Here is an 18,827-nt window from a genome sequence, read left to right as displayed (position 1 = left end):
AATAAAATACCTAAGGAATAGAAATAGGGGGAGGAGGTAGCCAATAGCTGGCAGCCATCAGCACACCAATCACTGGCCTTAGACCTTTGATGGGGTTGCTAGATAAGGTACAGAATGTGTAATTACCCTTGAAATGCAAGTAAACAAGGAATACTTTTTTTTTAGTATAAGTATGTCCTAAAAATTGCATGAGCACACTTGTAAAATTGTGTATCTGCTGTATGTCTGAAATTCAAACGTAGCCCTTGTTCGTTCCTGGGGCAGGATCAAGTGGCTGGTGGGGGAGAGAGAGTCAAAAGGAGCTAAGGTACGGGGGAAGAATGGAGACAGTTTTGGGGAGAAAATGAGCAAGGAAAAGCCACAGATAGCAGGACGAGGGGAAGCACAGCCAGACAGAAGCAAAGCAGACAACTGACGCAGAGAGTTCCTTAGCTGGTTTGAAAAGACCATCCCAACATATAATAGATCATGGATGATTTGCGTCTAATTTAATGGAGCCACCAGGTGCCTGGGGAAAGTCTGTCTCCTACTAGTCCTTTCCAGCACACAGAGAGTTAAGAACCAAGGCTTTATCATCATTGCACGACCACTAAGCCTCTCAGGGAACCAAGATACTGCTCAGAGTCCACAGAAGCCCAGGCTTTCTGCACTCAGATGATTGCTTTTCTCCAGACACCTTATTGCATTTACCATAATTACGATGTCTCTCTCCACCCAGGGAAATAAGTTCCCCCCACCCAGCTTCGGGTCCTAGGCTTGGTCCTCCCATCACCCAAGATATAAATCACACATATAAGTCATCAGAAGCCTGGACTGTGTGCTAAGCCCCAGGAGGGGCATGGGAGGTGAAGACAATGACATTGGCATCATGAGATCTTCCCTTAGGGGTCCACAATTACGGACTGAATGGACCCCAAGAACAAGGCCTAGCCACCTTCAATGGGCAAAGTACAAATGAATACAAGATAGACAAAGCAGGTCTACAGCTCTCAGCTCCTTTAGGCCACAGGGAATGTTCCACTCCTTGTGACATGTCCAGACTCTCCCCCACTCACTACACAGAAAGGAAGTTGGACCCAGGACTCCAGCAAGACAAAGAAATCCAGAGGCCCCAGCAGCAAGCAAAACAGTGGTCTGGTAGCTGTGAAGAGAAGACCAACTCTTGAATTTCCTCCTTCCTGCTGTGGGAAATACCTCATTGCTGAAGCCCATTCCATCACAGAGCGGAACGTGAGTCTGAAAGTCAGAGGAGGAAGGTAGGGGAGGAAATGGCAAGGTCAAAGTGACTGCCTCAGGAAGTCTGATTACTCCACATGTTTAAAGCATTATTAGCTGGTCTGGAAGTAGTAGGCACAGAATGAAAGGGGGAGGGGGTCCGGGGAGCTGTAGAAAAAGAAGGAGGCTGTAAACTGGAGAGTCCCCCCTGGAGTTTTACTGAACCTTCGGCAACACTCCCAGGGTTCTCGTTAAGAGAGGGCAGATGGGTAAAGAGTCAGCCAGCCAAATACAAAAGGAGAGGAGTATGGAGTAGAGGTTAATTGTGGCCGTCAGAGATGAGTGGTTACATGGGGAGATTCATTTAAAATTAACGAGGCGTTGGTTGCATTTTATAGGTCTTCCCAGGTAGGAAGATCATATGCCAAAGGAGCAGAATGGAATGACTCCTCAGAAACTTTTCCTGACCAACTACCCCTTCAGGCCAAATAGACAGCCGTGGGGACTCTCTATGCCAGAGAAGCACAAAGGTACAAGGATGCCAAGAGAAGGGTCCCATCCAATGTGCCTGGGCCAGGACAGGGTACGGGAGCCCTGTGGGAAGGCAAGACCATGAGGCCTTGAGATCCCATGCAAGAAAGAGAACCTCGATGTCCACTGTGTTTGAGCTTTGTCATCTTACTCCTGCCATATTCAGAGTTAGGCAGAGTATGAACGGGGAGGGGGCATGTCAGTAATTGCTTATGCCAATAACTGATTGGTATAGACTCTTCTAGAATCTGGCTTTGGCTGTGGGTTGGGGTTACACTAGCTTCTTGGTGTCTCTATCAGGATGATCCTGAATCAAATAGGCTAAAAGTTCCTTCCTCTGGGAAGGTTCCCTTAATGCTCCAGGCAAAGAAATTGCTTCCTCCTTTGTGCATATGTTCAAAACTTCTATTGTTTTCATTTTCCGGATTTTTTTTTTTTACTACTGTTTGACTCAAGAGTGAGAATTTGGTCTCATTTGTCTTTATCCCTGCCACACAGCACAATGAAAGCTTAATAAAACTGTCCGTAGATAAAGAAACACAGAGTGATTTTCTAACTATGGTAACTAGCCAGAGATGACAATGAACCAGAAAAAGAGGGAAGACTCGGGAGAAAAAAAGAAAAGAAAGAAAAAATGCACATGTCCTAAAGCTGCAAGCTCAGAAGGAAAGAGGGTCATGGGCAAGACATCGAGAAACATTCCAGATGAACGGGAAGCATGAGACTGCAAGCCCGGGACGGCAGAGTGAAGTAAAGAGAAGAAATTGAGATAAAAAGACAAATAAAATGAGTGCTTATCTCTTGTAGAATCAAAGGTTCCCAACACCAGGCATATAGAGACTCATACAAGCCTGTCGGGAACCGGAAATCATGCACATGGTCACTGTCTCATCTAGCCCCTAGATGCTTTGGACCTAACACCCAAGATGTTTAAAATTGTAAATAACTGTTGACCAGTCGATTTCTCACCAAGTCTTCACTTTGTGAAGAAAGCAAGTAGGGGAAGAATACTGATATGAATCAACCGGCTCTCCTTTCTCCTCTCTAAAGAAAAGAATCTACAGAATGTTCAGGTAATACCAAAGGCAAGAACACAGAAAATGAGTTGTTCTAACAAGACATTGGGATTCAAAGTAATGGACCAATTCCCAGCTGCAACCTGACGGGCACTTTCTTCCCTTGGGAAGACCCCCTTTAGGGCTGCTTTGGAAATTTCGAGCACAGACCCGGTGGCCAAAAGGCCTTCTTCCTCTTTCCTGAATTGTCATTTCACCCACATAAGAACACATACATACATATACAAGAACTTCCCGAGTAGGATGGATGTCTTGTATTTCTTTTGTAGGTTTCCTTGACTTTTAATAAAGAGTAGGATCCTTGTAGCTATTCCACTTGGCCAGGGCACAGAAGTACTAGGGAAGACAAAGAGGTCAGGCTATTACTCAGAGTATTAAGCTGAAAACCAACAGGAGTTAGATGGAGAAGGGCTAATGGCCACTTACAAGGCTCAACTCTGGGGTGCCTGGGTGGCTCAGTAGGTTAAGTGTCTGATCCCAGGTTCCTGGCATGGAGCCCCACATTGGGTTCCTTGCTTAGCAAGGAGTCTGCTTCTCTCTCTCCCTCTACTTGCTGCTCTGCCTGCTTGTGGGTTCTTTCTCATTCTCTGTCAAATAAATAAATAAAATCTTTAAAAAAAAAAACAAAACAACAAGGCTCAACTGTGTCAGAAATGGGGAGCCATTAAGGAGCATCTGGGAGGGTGTCATGAAGCCTTCATTTCATAGGGATGACTCCGTAGAGAGTAGATTTGAGGATGACAAGCACGGAGGCCATTGTAATAGGACATGCAAGGTCTGGTAAGAGCCTGAGCAGGACACTGCAGTAGGAGGAAGGAGGGGCGGGTGTGAAGGTGGTATGTGCCAGGGGCTGCAGGGAGTATGAAAGCAGATTGCACAGTCACTCCCTTTGGGCTCTGGGGAGGGTCCAGACCCTGAGTTTCTGTGTGGATACCAATGCCACCACTGAGATGGTTGGTTGACCTTAGAAGCTAGACTCACCCTGTGGATAGAGGTCGCATTTTTGTTCTTAAGGAAATGAGTGCCCCCATTGTCAACCACGTTGGGCCATAGAAAGAAAAGGAGTGGGCTTTGGATTTGGGGAAGATATCAAAGGGAAACTGCACCCAACATTTGTTGAAAAAAAAAAGGCAAGGCAGATTGTATTCAAGCTACTGTGGTAGGCGAGAGAGACTGCAGTAGAGAACTGAGCCTGACTCTCAATGTGGCAAAGACTGCTGGAGATTTATGGCCAGTGGGTGAGTGAGGGGTCAGTGGTTGGGAAATCACTAAAGAGGAACTTGATTAGATCTCAAGAGCAGAGGAGTCTCACTAAGCTGGGCTCAGCAGGCCAAGGACAAGACCTGGTTAAGAAGTTCAAAGGAGCCTGACTCAAGTTTCCAGGAAGAGGGAGTCCTCACCAGAGGAAAGGACCATCTCTGCTCCAAGGGGCAGAGGGCCCAGGGAAGGGGCCTGAGGTGTGCTCCACTGATACCAGGAGGCAGCCTGAAAGAGATATGTGGAAATCTGCTGGAAGCTAAGCAAGAACCTGAAGCCAGACATGGGGCCTCCAAGGGCCGAGAGCACCCATAGCTGGGGTGAAAGGGAAATGAGTAACCATGTGACCTGGGATGTTCTGTGATAGAGGAAAAGACAGGACACAGAGCATAGCTACAGAACCAACAAGGTCAATTCACATAATCAGATCTAAATGGTTGGATCCCACCAGGATGAATTCATGGGGGCACCCAGAAACTGTCAGGTGCATCCTTAAAGGAACACTGGGGACACCTGTGTAGCTCAGTCAGTTACGCATCGAACTTTCAATTTCAGCTCAGGTCATGATCGCAGGATTGAGAGATCAAGCCCCACATCTGGCTCCACACTGAGCTTGGAGCCTGCATGAGATTCTCTCTCCCCACCTCCCTCTGCCTCACATCCCTGCACACATACTTGCTTGTGTGCTCTCTCTCTAAAATAACTTTTTTTTTAATTTAAAAAATAAAGAAACACTGGACTTCTTCTTTCTGATATAAAGGGACTCTCAGAGTGATGGTGATTTGAACATTACCAGAAACGTGGCCTTACTTTATTCTCTCAACTGGAAAGGTAGGCCATTTTGGCTACTGCAGATTTCATCTGCATAAATGTCTGATATTCTAGGGACTGACTCTACTAACACAGATTTTTCTTTCTTTCTTTTTTTTTTTTTTTTTTTTTTTTTAGTTCATGGGGGTGGGAAAGACCAAAGGTAACCTGAACTCAGAGAACTGTTTCTAACTGGGGACCCAACACATTTCTTTGTCCACCCAGACCCCTGAGATCAGCCAACAGTCCTTGCCTGCATGACTCTTCCAACATTCTGCCAGAGAAAGATAAACTACAAGCAAAGAGCTTGGCTTGATTCAATGCAGCATGTTAAAATCCCTCCCCCTGCTGCGACCCGATTTCTCTCGCCTTTATTATATATGATCAAGTGAGTTTGAATGAAACTGTCTCCAAGTCCTCATTTTTATTTCATCCTGACAATATTATTTTTATCAAGCTCATATTTCAAGAAGCTTTATTCTACTCTGACTTTCCTGAACCAGGGGAAATTATCTTGTTCCTTCCCTTGGGTTTGAAAGAAAACCTTTCCATAGCTAATGTTTATCAGCAGCGCAATTTCTTCTGCAAGAAATTGAAACCTCCTTGACATAGAAAGGTAAAGAACACCAAGGCTGGGATGATAGACCACCAAGAAAAGCTTAAGGGGAAAGGATGTCCACCTTTCACAGAAGCTCTGCCCTCTGTGTGCCTTTCTGGGCAATGCATGCTCATTGAGCCAAGAGTGGTTTCAAAAGAGGTACCAACCAGCGGAGCCCAGAAACTGACCAATCGGAACAGAGAAAGGTCCCTGGCTGGATTCCTGAGGAACAGACTTTAACACTTTCACTTCTGGATCACAGATAGATCTCTGGGAAAAGACAGCAAAGGGGTGTATTATTCAGGGTTCTCCAGAAAAATGAAGCAGTTGGATACATACATGCATATATGTGTATGTATGGACTATACATACTGGTACTAGGCACTGTAGGAGGTATGAATACATATATACAGAGAGAGAGACAGAGATACCCAGTGAGAGAGAGAGAGAGAGAGATTGAGATAGAAAAAGAGAGAAATAGAGAAAAAGACACAAAGAGGGAGAGAAAGAGAAAGGGCCGCCCAGAGACAGAGACAAATAGAGATTGAAATTTTAAGGAATTGGCTCATGCAATTATACTGGTTGACTAGTGTAAAATCTGTAGGACAGGCCAGCAGGCTGGAAATTTGGGCAGGAGTTGATACTGAGTCTCAAGCAGAATTTCTTCTCAGAAAAACCTGTTTTCAGGACGCCTGGGTGGCTCAGTGGTTGAGCGTCTGCCTTCGGCTCAAGGCGTGATCCCAGGGTCCTGGGATGAGTCCAGCATCGGGCTACTGGCGCGGAGCCCACTTCTCCCTCTGCCTGTGTCTCTGCCTCTCTCTGTGTCTCTCATGAATAAATCAACAAAATCTTTTTAAAAAGAAAGGAAGAAAGAAAAATAGACCTGTTTTCACTCTCAAGGCTTTCAACTGATTTGATGAAGGCCACACATGTTATCAAAGGAAATCTCCTAGAGTCAACTGGCAATAAATGCTAGCCACACCTACAAAACACCTCAAAGCAAGACCCAGAAGAATGTTTGACCAAATAACTGGATACTAACAGCAGCCTGACCAAGTTGATCCGTAAGACTAACCGTGGCAGTGGAATGAGGTTGTGGGGGGTAAGAAAGCAGGGAGTCACTCAGGGGATTTGAGGCAGCTGCCATTCACCACCCCATTCAGGAGTATTTTAATATTTTAAGTAGTTGCCCTGGTGTCCTCCCTAAATGGGGAAAGAAATGGCACAACCCAAAAACGGGCCTCCAGGAACAGTTGCTAGGAGGAGCTGCTCTGCAGAGACTAGCAGGGGATGTCAAAACAGCTTGGAGCTTCATGACAAAATCCTGTCCCCCAAATTCGTACACCCTTCTAGGTCATTTGGGGGAAACTGCCGCCATCACCCTAAGAGCAAAAGCAAATCTATTGCTCTTGTCATAGCAGTAACAGTTCTCATTTATTGAGAACCTACTAAACAATATGCTATGAAAACTTCAACAACATTTAAAAGGTAAAAGTTATCAACATCTTTTATACAGATGAAAAGACTGAGACTTCCCAAGATCAAGTAGTTCGTCCAGCACCATCCAGGTAGTGAGTGGAAGAGCTGGGTAATCCCAGTTCTATTCAATGCAAAATCTATGCTCTTTTCACAAAGTTAGGGAAGCAAAGAGATGTGTTAGCCAGAAGTCAATTAGAATTTAGATTGCTCTAGTTTAGATAGTCTGGTTAAGGATGCCCCCAGTTAAGGGGATCCCTGGGTGGCTAAGTGGTTTAGCACCTGCCTTTGGCCCAGGGTGTGATCCTGGAGTCCCTGGATCGAGTCCCATATCGGGCTCCATGAATGGAGCCTGCTTCACACTCTCCCTGTGTCTCTGCCTCTCTCTCTCTCTCTCTAAAAAAAAAAAAGGATACCCTCAGTTAAACACTGATAGTTTTAACCAGAGTGGAAGAGTAGTTTGCAATGTTCCTAGGTCACTGTTCCTCAGACACTATTGACAGTGAATTTTCCAGAAGATCCATGAACCCTTGGTTTTGCTTTGGTCCTACAAAACTCTCATTTTTTCCTTCCACTTCCCTAAATCTAATGCCAAAGTTTCTACTAGTTAGAATGTAAGCTATGGTTGATACTTAAACACACATAACTTTCTATTAATAGTGCAGTAAGTAACTACAATTTTACCAGCATGTTTTGCTGCTGTCTTATTCTGAATGGCATCCTCCTTGCCCCCAAAGCAATAATACTTTGATTGCAAACTATTTCCCTAACCAAATATACTTCCTCCCCTAGAGAACTGCTACCATGGAAATCTATGCAATAAATTCATTTTTGTGGCATTGCACATCAAATCTGACAACATAATTTTGACATTTGGTAAAAGTACATCTTTGTCTATATCCTCAGAAGAAGACTTGCTTAATAGCACTTCTCTCAAATGTTCCTACAGTATATATATTATGCTAACACCAAAAATGGGGGCAAAGTTACCTTGTTTGGGGCTTTGCATTTTGGCTTATGTTTCTTAGATACCTGAAGAAGGACTTTTCATAAAGTTAACAAGGTACCTAGAAGTCAGGTTGTGATGAAAAATTATTTGCAACTCCATAGAGTATTCACTAGTATGAATTCAGCACTAATGACCAATTCCCCTTTTGCAACACCCCTAACCACATACATTCCTCAACATTCTTCCTGATGCCAAACTCCGTTGGAAAGATTACTCTGAATTGGATTCATGAAAAACAAATTGGACTTATTTCACTCCAAGAAATTGGAACCACATAAAATAAAATAATGCCAAATTATGCTTGGAACTAGGATATGCTTGGTTCCGATTTCTTGTGACAAAAGAGTTCCAGATTACAACCAACGTGTGCAATGTGGAATAAATCCTTTCTTATTTTTAGATATTATAAATATCCCTAGCATTGTGTTATTTGAAATTCGTAAGTTTCCTTGGTCTTTGCCACATTACCATTCTCTAAAGAAAAGGATTTTATATAAAAGAGTGTGTTCAACACCATCCAAAGGTGTTTATTTATTGAGGTGGCCATAAGGGCTTATTGGGCAAAATAAATCCATCAGAGACCATTATCATATTATTTCACTCACATGTGGAATTTAAGAAACAAAACAGAGGACCATAGGAGAAGAGAGGGAAAACTAAAATAAGACAAAATCAGAGAAGCAGACAAACCATAAGAGACTCTTAATCATAGGAAACAAACTGAGGGTTGCTGGAGGGGAGATTGGTAGGGTGTGGGGTAACTGGGGGATGGGCATTAAGGAGGGCACATTATGGGATGAGTATTTGGTGTATGCAACTGATAAATTACTGAACTCTACTTCTGAAACTAAAAACATGCTATATGTTAATTAATTGAATTTAAATAAAATAAAATTCATTTTCTTTAGGAAAAAGTCTCCTAGTTGATTCCAAAGCACGAAACTCAAGTAGTGCTTCAGAGTGGGGCTCCAGTGAATTTCTTTTAAATACCTATACAACTCAGTGTTAACAGCTTACTATCTGTCATTGTTCTCTCTCCAAAATGAAAATTGCCTCAAGATTACTTCTGTTTTAATCTCGTACATGAAGAAAGCAGAGAGAGGAGACCAACTTTCTGGCAGGTAGGTGAACTCTTAATGCCTCAAAAAGCATTTCAGGGATGCCTGCGTGGCTCAGCATTGAGCATCTGCCTTTGGCTCAGGGCATGATCCTGGAGTTCTGGGATCGATTCCCACATCGGGCTCCCTACATGGAGCCTGCTTCTCCCTCTGCCTGTGCCTCTGCCTCTTTCTCTGTGTCTTTCATGAATAAATAAATAAAATCTTTTTAAAAATAAATAAATAAAATCTTTTTTTTAAAAAAAAGCATATTTTAGTCAATGATTTTTGAAATACATATAATTGAAGGTATAGATATTTTCAACTTATACATGTTGGGTTTTTTTTTTTTTTTTTTTTTGCAGTATTCCTTGTCATTACTTTGAGCTTAAACAAAAGGCCAAATAGAAATGATATCCTCCATTAGTTTCTGCCAAAATCTGGTCAGAGAAGTTCCTCTGACCCATTCCTGTGTTAGGAGCAATGAAGGATACAGAAGTATACTATGATGGCCAGCCCTTGAGAAGCTTGAATGCCATTATAAGACAATATATGCATTTGCTTAACAATTATTAACAATGAAAGCAAAAACAGACAGTGAGTACTCTAATTTACCACACATCTAACCAACCTTTGATCCATCTATCAATCTTTTTTTTAATGGATTTCACAGTAAGTTGCAGACTTACTTCTACACCTATCAGCATGCATAGCATCAACTAGAGTTCAATACAACAAAGGATGTTCAACATGATCACATTTGGTGAGAAAGAGCCCACTGATGTCAGTGGGGAGGAAAACGTGCAAGAGACAGACTCAGAGGCTGAGACAGTCAGGGGGCTATGGCCAAATTTCCAAAGATAGATGATGAGGGTCTGAACCAGGGCAAGGATAGGCAGAGTGTAGAGGAGGGGACAAGCAGATGGTAAAAGTTGAATTTGGGATGTAATTTTAGGATACTATAAGTGTCAATTAGAGAGACAGTTTAGAGTCAGCAACATTTGTGTAGCATTGCAAGATTTGTCTAAAGAGAGGGAGTATTCAACTGGAGCCAAGAACAGAGTTTGATGCAGCATGGATTTCAAGAGCAGGCAGGGTAGAGATGCCCATAAAAGAAACAGAAGAAGCCAAGGAAAGAGGAGAACCAGAGAGAATGGGACCTAGGGATTAAGGGGAGGAGACAGTTTTGAGATGAACTTGTCAATAGTATAAGAGGCTGAGAAGTCAAGGAAGATGAGAGGACTACAGTGTATGGGATCTGGCAACTTGGATATTGATGGTGACCTTGGTAGAAGTCAGTTGTTATGGAGCTGGGGAAATGAAGCCAAAATTCAGTGTGTTGAGAATTGAATGAAAGATGAGGTCATAGACAATACATGAAGACTAATCATTCTAGAAATTTGGCCATGAGACATAGGAGCTAGGTAAGGCATACACATTTAGAGAAGGATGAAGGTCACGGGAGGATTTGCCTTGTGGGCAGACACCTTGGCCATACACAGATGAATGCCCGTGCTGTTCAACTGACATCTAATACACATGGCCTTGCATTGACAACTGTCATTGTGTGCATGCACTGTCTCCCTAGTTTGACTTAAGCTTCCGTAAATAGGTGGACTGTGTACTGCACTCATAGTCCTATGGAACAGAAAAGCTGTAGGTGTCAGAGATCATTTACTATAGCCCCTCATCTTACGGCCAAAGAGTCTAAGGCAAAAAGAGAATGAGTCATTCAAGGTCATGCCCAGAGCAATTGGTAATGAACCACACAGATCCTTCACATTGTGGCTTGCAGTAAGGAGAAAAGTATTATTTTTCAACACAACTCCATGAAATTCCAGTCGGGGAAGCATCTCAAAGGTATAACCCTGATCACATGGGTGTCTCACAGCAACATGGTCATCCTGATCTGGATAGAACAAAGCCCATCTCCAAGTGTGCCCCCCAAATTGGGATTGATCTGCTGGTCCAAAATTCTGGAGCAATATACTTTTGCAATTTCCTATCACTTATTTATTTTGCTCATATCTGCCCTATTTAATGTTAAATGGGAGCATTTGTATGTTGCTAGAGAGACACCATTTCTGGGTTTCCAGGCCCGTCTACAGCAGACATGCAGCAAAGCTTTTGAAGGGACACTTGCCTTTAGCCCCCTCCCTATTTTTAGGAATTGTATTGTGTGGATTCATTTTGGAGTGATGGCTGGACAAGGGCTAAACCTTTTAACTCTTTCTATTGTCTATTTCTGCCTCTCCAGCTCCCTCCTCAAGTTCCTTTAATTAGCTACACTTAAAGCCCTTTGGAATCACCCAGTGCCTGGCGAATGTAGTCAACCCTCGCAGACAAAGAGAAGGATGAGGTAAGCCACTTAGAAGGCAACTGATTTATTACATGCAGAGAAACTTCCTGTTAGCTTCCCCCAAAGTTATCTCTTCCCTTATTATTTGGAAAGCACAGTAATTTTCCACTTACTCTCTACTGATGTGAAACAGATTTGTTTGGATCTTAGAGGAAGCTCTGTTTTGCATTGGGTGTGTGTGTGCGTGTGCGTGCACGCGCGTTTCCTGGTAAACCTGGTAGAGCACAATCACTTGGCTGTGCACGCCTTTATTGGACTCGGTTGCTGCACTATACCACACTTGCAAAAATGTTCTTTTCTAAAATGGTGAGAAAAAGCCTTTACAAGCTGAACTAACAACATCTGCCTCTCCAAAATGCCTTAATTGTATTGGCAAAAAGAGCATTTCTTATTTTTTAAAGCCTACTTTAACTGGATTTTTGGAGCGGCACCATTAAAAGGATAATGACAATGTTACCCTCAAATAGATGTTCTTAAAATAATTGCTTTCCCCCACTGAGGGCTGGCACAGCCCCCGTGAAATTCTGGTGGGGTCAGCAGGTTCTTTGACGTCGCCCACCAGAAGACTGTCTCTTCCTCACTCACCCTCTTCTTTTTCTCATCCACACCCCTCTGCTCCCAGTAACATTAGATGTCGAAACTTGCTTTCATACCTGTATTGCAGCTCACTCCTTTTTTAAAAATGGTAAATATGTAGGTTTCTCAATGGGCCAGCAGTGCTGCTTCTTTATTCTGTCTTAAAATCGTTTTATTCTGGGAGTCAAACATAATCAAAACATTGATTTTCAGAGCATCGCCATCTCAGAAATTGACGAGTTGGCCATGAAATCATAGGTCTGCCCATTCTGCTTCTTATCTTGGGTGAACCTAAGAAGTATGACGATGATGTGCCTGAATGGGGGCATCCAACCTTGCTGGGAGAGAGGTGGTGTCAGGACTGCTTATAGCACCTACCTGGGCTATTATTCTGGGGTTGGGGAGTAAAGGAGAGCCTAGTATAGGTGTAGGTGAGGCTCTCATGAGGCTGTGGATATAAAGCAATAGAGAACTGCAACCTGTGTCTCTGAAAAAGGAAGCCTCTAGAATCAAGGGGAAGTTTAAGACATGGAGCCAAATTATCAGGCAAAGAACTGAAGAAAAGCAAGACAAAGAGGCAGAGCTTAGAGATTCTTAGAGACAAATGCATGCAGATGGAGAGGGCATTTATAGTTGCCCTTTGCTCTTACTCTGAGCAGGAAGGAACTTGTTTAGAGAATCAATTTATACAGGAGAAAAATCAGACTACATATTCATTGTTTTATTTTATGTCCAACTCAAACTGAGGCAGCTCACAAACTAATGCAGGGTATACTTAATCTCTGTGTGAACACAGGAGCTCAATAGTGATATGCATACAGCCGGAAGGTGGAAGGCATTAGCTTAATTTTGTTGACATTGGACTTCAGTTTGGCCCATTTCATTGGATTGACAGACCACCTCGTCAAACCTATCCAGAGTTATTAAACTAATGGTTTATATCATGTAACATAAAGTTCTTCTTTGTTTAGAATCATATTCTAGATTCACAATCAAACCTGTGAGCCCTTGGTTCTTCCTTAAGTAATGCATGGAGGATGGATGAAGGAAAATTGAAACACGTTTCCGCTATGTTACCTTTCAACCCATTTGTTTACAATATACAACCACTTATGGCTTACAAAGAAAATCCACCATGATTTATTGCTTGGAAAGATGATGCAGAGAGTTTGAGAGAGAATCACTATTAAATTGATGGTGGAGTGCTTTGTTAATAGAGTGCTGTTGAGATGCATAATGAGGAGTGGCCCCTTCAAGGTCATTTCCTGAAGAAGAGGCTAGAACTCTGGATTCTTCTTCTTCATCTAACAGACCCTGGCATACAAAGTGTGAATGGAGCATGTCTTTAACCCCACTTGGGTACTCGTGGAAGGGGCCCCCACTTCTTTCTATCCAGTCGTCTGAGCAAGGCTAACAAAGTAAACAAGAAATAGAGCAGGTGCTTCTCAAGCTTTAACATGAAAACAAATCTCTTGGGATCTTGTTAAAATGAAGGTTGGGAATCAGTGAGTCTGGGGTGGGGCCTGAGATTCTGCATTTCTAATAAGCTTCCAGACAATGCCAATGCTATTCACCCAAAACTCAGCTCCAATCTGAAACATTTGGACAGGCACAGAGATTCTTTTAGTCACTAGGGTTCCAATATGCTAGAAAAGACCGTCTCTGAAGGAAGCTAAAGGGATTTTTTTAGTGTTCAAGATGCAAAAACAAAGCATCCAGAGGGAGATACCTAGAAGGCAACTGGAGATACTGAACTGGAGTCTAGGAAGACAGTAGCTGCTGTGAATAATATTTGGGGAACTATCCACATAGACGTGTCATAGGTGATGTCATGAGTTCAGATAACTCTATAAATAGACTGACAGATAAACAGATGAAATATATAGAGGGACCTCATCGATTCACAGCACATTGTCATCATTGGCTCATGCAAAGCCCCAAGCCCCATTCTTGTTTGATTTTTTTTTTTTTAGAACAACAGAGAGTGCATGTGTGTGCAAGCAGTGGGGGAGGGTCACAGAGAGAGGGGGAGAATCTTAAGCAGGCTCCACACTCAGTGCAGAGCCCCGCGTGAGGTTTATCTCATAACTCTGAGATTATGACCTGAGTGGAAATGAAGAGTCTGACACTCAACCAACTGAGCCACACAGGTGCCCCATGATTTTTAAAAATTAATTATTTCATGCATTCCCTTTTATACTCATCCCTTCCACCACAAGCAATTTTCTAAAGTGTTTGATGTGTAGCTTTATATTTTGTTAAGTGTTCATATATAATGCATTTTATTTTGCGTGCATGGGGTTTGTTTTTTGAGATATAACCGTTCATGGCCAAGTAAAATAACCTTAGTTATACAACTTGTTGAATTTATACACATGTACACACTATGTAGCCAGCACCCAGCTCAAGACATAGAATATTTTCTGTGGCTCTGTGCACATACTTTTAATTTACATAAGTGACATTGAATAATAGATATCATTCTGTTTCTTACCTCATCCCACAGCACAACATTTTCAAGGTTGATGTATGCATCTGTGTTTACATATTTGCTTCCAGCTACTTCAGAGTATCCCCTTTATGCTTCTGCCACATTTATTTAACATTCCCTAATGAAGGACACCTAGATTGCCTCCCACTCTCCTTACCACAAATAATGCTAGAACGAACATCCACATTTATGTTCTCTTATGGGCCCAGATCAGATTTTTCTTCCTAGATTATATAACCAGGAAGGTGATTACTGAGTCACAGTGTATACATATACTTATTTCAACTAAAAGTTACCGGACTGCCTTCCAGAATATCTCCAGCCAACCTGCACTTACAGATTATTTTTCTTCAAATCAAATGTATGTTTTTTTTGAACATTCACTACATTAAACTGGACTCAAGGTGACTAGGTTTTATTGAGGTTATATGTAGATTTTACCTGTGAATGGCAATCGTTCATTCATTGAATATTTAATGAGCATCTACAACATACTGAGTACTCTTCTAGGGGCTGGTGATACATCTGTGAAGAAGATAAATCCTCAACCCACATGGAATTTATGTTCTGATCAGTATGACATTAAAGTGGGTGAGATCACTTAGGAAGAGAATATAGGATGAATGAATGGAAAAGAAAACCAAGGACAGAATTCTGAGAAATGTCAAAAGATTAAGGGGTACAGAGAACAGAATTCTGGAGGGAGATGAACAGTGTTCTGAGGTCACAAGAGAAAGTGGTGGCATAGGAGCCAAAAGGAAAGACAGTTTCAAGGAAAGTGTAGTCTAGCAGAGGGAATATAATCAGGAGATGGTTGGTCACCAAGAAAGCTTTGCACAAGCCATTGTTGGAAAATGGGAGAATGATAGGACAGTGCACATCTTTTGTGCACTGTGGTACTCAGTCATGTCCTCAGACTAAGAATATGACTTCCATTTGCTGAAAGCATTGGGACCCTCTTTTCTGCCTTTAAGGTGCATTCTTTTCTAAGAAATTCCTTCTCTCCTTCAGTAAACAGACCTGGCTCTTCCATCCCTCTAGACTAGAGCATAAATTCTAAATTCTGATGTAAATTCCACTGAGTGATCTAGGATAAAATTTTGTTGATTGTTCCAAAGAGTAGGACTCTGGTCCTCTCCAAGAATTTTGCAAATCAATGTGCATTTAACAAAATTAGTCTGTAAAATTAAAGAAGACAGAAGGGCGGGGAATGAGTGGAAATCTTTTCATCTGACAGTTGAAAAGACAGCTTCAGATGTCATATTACTGCTTTTATGTAGGACATAACAATGACTTTATCTTTGTCTTATTGCTTTCACTCATTTTTTCATTGTATATCATGGATAGTTGGGGGGCGGGTTCTGTAAAATGCCTGCCCCGTGTGTTCAATCTTTTGTATTTTCACAGTTCTCCTTTACTGACTTGGGTGTGGCCCTCATTGCCTCCTGCCTGAATCTTGACAACAACCAGAGGACACACACTCTGCTTCAGGTCCCTATCCTGAGCAGCACCATCTAATAGGGCACTTCCACTTTTTAGAATTGTCAATTCTTTCCCACTGCCTCCAGATAAATCCCACATGCCAGACTCACAGTCCTTCACGGCCTGGCTTCACACCACCCTGAAACTTGGGTTTCCCACTGCGTCACAACTATAATGCTCTGCTCCTGCCAAACTGACCTGCTTTGACCTTCTCCAGATATACTATGCCCTTTCTGCGCTTTGTTCCTTGTTCATGCCTTTTAGCATATTTGGAACTCCCTCCTTCTACCCAGAGTCCATCAGGTCCTATACTCAGCCTCCACTGCTCTGTCCAAACTTCTAGAACAGCAGTTCCCAAACATCCTGGTTTCAGGACCTTTTTACACACTTAAAAATTACTAAGGACCCCAAAGAGTTTTTATCTTATGGACTATATCTATCAATTTACATTAAATTAAATCAGGAACATGTTTAAATTTTTAGTAATCATTTCTGAAAAACCATTATATGTTACCACAAAAAATATATATATTTTACAAGAAACAACTCTATCTTCCAAAACAACAAAATAATAATGAGAATAGTGGCAATGCTTTCTATTTTTACACATCTCTTTAATGTCTGTCTGACTAGAAGACAGTGAGATTCCCCTGGTTCAGCATTCAATCTTTTATGATAGGTTGTTTTGGTTGAAGCATATGAAGAAAATCCAGACATTGTATTGGATTAAGGGAGAAGAATTGCAATAGTCTTTTCAGATTATTTTTCATACTGTCCCAAACTGGAAAAGTGATAGTTTCTTAAAAGTTGTAACATGGAATCTAAAAACGTATCAATAAATTTTTCATACTCTGTTATATTAAAATTGATTGATCTATCTCGTACTTTGAATGGACCTTTTATCTACTTATAATTTTATGGCATGAAGCACTGACCATTTGGGTAATATTGGTTCATGGGGTATGCAGAATTTCCAAATGTTGACACATTTCATTATAGAATATATATATATGAGATATATATATTTGAGATATATATAGATAGATAGATAGATATCCCATATAGTCATATCACTACCAATCTCATAAAAAAAAAAACTTGGCTTTCAAGTAGTATTGTGAAAATGTTAAGCTTATGGTGGTGAATACATATGAGTTTTCCAAAATTCATTTTCATTGAAAGCTCGAATTCTCTAATTGGTAACAAAAATATCAGTTGTTTTCCTTGAAGTGATAGGCTCTCTTTGTTCATTTCCAAGAAAATGTTTGGCAAATACCCAAATCTGAATAACTATAGTTTATCTGTCAATCATTGTGGTAGGCAGAAAAAAAAATGCCTTCCCTGCACCAAAGATATATATTCACTTCCCAATCTCTGCAACTTGTGAATGTTACTTAAGGAGCCTGAGAAGAGGGGCTTTTCATGGATTATCCAGTGATGAGTCCCTTATAAGAAAGAAGACACAGAGACACAAAGGAGAGAAGGCTATGTGAAGACAAGGCAGAGACTGGTGTGAAGGTGCCAAAAGCCAAGGAATGCCAAGGCACACCCATCACCACCAGAAGCTAGAAGAGACAAGGAATAGGTTCTCTTCCAGAGCCTCCAGAAAGAGTTCAACCCTGCCAGCTCCTTGATTCAGGGCGTCCAGCCTCCAGAACTATGAGAGAATAAGTATCTGCTATTTTAAGCCACCAACACTGAGATCATTTGTTAAGACAGCTCTAGGAATACAACCCTTCTTGCAAGTAAACATTGATGTTCCATGAAAAAGGCTGCTAGTTCAGCTGGCAATTCAATCATCACACAAGTCCTTTTCCTCAAGGTTATCACCAGACTTCAGTGTAGAGCAGCAGGGCTTTATGCATGCTTCTCATTTCCTCACCCAAAATGCTAAAAAGAGAGGTACCCAAGAATTGAGATGTAATAAAATGTGTCACTTATAGAGGCCTTCTTTATACAAAAAAAAAAACTCAAAAAATGAGTAAGTGGCAGTAAAGAATATGACAACTATTGGTATAGTGGGTTCCAGTGCCTGGTTCATGCTAAGGCTCCAGAGTCTTACTTATTCTCATTCTGCCCCATCATTACAAATATCAACACAGAAAAAAAAAAAAAAGAAAGAAGAAGGAAAGAAAGAAAGAAAGAAAGAAAGAAAGAAAGAAAGAAAGAAAGAAAGAAAAAGGACATTTTAGGATTACCATGAAAATTGTTTTGACCTCAAGGATGCCCTTGAAATTGTGCTATGGGCCGCTAGGGCCTGTGGGTCACATTTTGGCAATGGCTGAAGGAAATACAGAAAGAGGTTAATTTAAAATTAGGTGGTGGGTATGTTGGTATTCACTGTATTAGTCTTTAAATTTTCCTATATATTCTTTCATTTTCATAGAGAAATGTTGGGGGGGAATGTTTTGTAAATATGTTAAAAAAAATTGTTAGCTCATTTTGTGAGGCCAAGACTGAAAGGTGAAATTACTATTCTTGGCCTGCTGTCTTCTGGCTCTGGCTCCTGTTCACCCCTTCTTGTCTCCTAACTGCTTGAACCACCTGATGATCTGGAAACATTGGGCTGCTGGGAGTAATCCAGACACGCCTCCATCTTCCCTGTCTCTATGTCTTTTCATGTGTGATTCCTCAAACCAGAATATAATCTCTCCCCCTCCACCTCTCTTGATGCTCCTATAAAATTTTAATTCAGCTTTAAGGTTGGATTCCCAATACTTCTTCCCCTCGGGAAAATTTCCTGTGTCCCCATGGACTGACATTAGGGATTCTGTATCTAGAGTTGAATGGAAGAGCAGAGCCGCTGGACATCTGCCCAAGACACCAACAAACACAGGATGCTAGAACATC

The sequence above is a fragment of the Nyctereutes procyonoides genome, unplaced genomic scaffold, assembly GCF_905146905.1.
Source record: "Nyctereutes procyonoides isolate TBG_1078 unplaced genomic scaffold, NYPRO_anot_genome, whole genome shotgun sequence".
NCBI classification, from domain to species: Eukaryota; Metazoa; Chordata; class Mammalia; order Carnivora; family Canidae; genus Nyctereutes; species Nyctereutes procyonoides.
This window is presented reverse-complemented; position numbering follows the sequence as displayed.